The sequence below is a fragment of the Lemur catta genome, chromosome 12, assembly GCF_020740605.2.
Source record: "Lemur catta isolate mLemCat1 chromosome 12, mLemCat1.pri, whole genome shotgun sequence".
Lineage (NCBI taxonomy): Eukaryota > Metazoa > Chordata > Mammalia > Primates > Lemuridae > Lemur > Lemur catta.
The window spans coordinates 31,269,995-31,270,310 of record NC_059139.1 but is presented as its reverse complement, the minus strand read 5'-3'; positions in this window follow the sequence as shown (position 1 = coordinate 31,270,310).

Below are 316 nucleotides of genomic sequence, written 5' to 3'. Positions count from 1 at the left end.
CTTTCGTCTGTGAAAACGCTCGTATGCTTAAGGATGCAGAGACCAACCTTATGACAATTACGGTGAAAAGTGCTATGGAAAAATACCAAATAGTTCTCCACCTAGCTGTTATTTCAAATGTTGTGCCACTCACCTCTTGGTAAGATCGAGTTACTTTGGGCTAGCCTTCGATTGGTCTGGAGAAGGAATCGCTGTTCCTAGCTGATTAATGAAATGATTCTGAAAGGAATGGTGAAAAGTGCGGATCCTGTTTCAGTCTTGTTTTTTTTTTTTTTTTTTATTCCTGGACCGCCTAGAGTCTCGATGAAGAAGGACT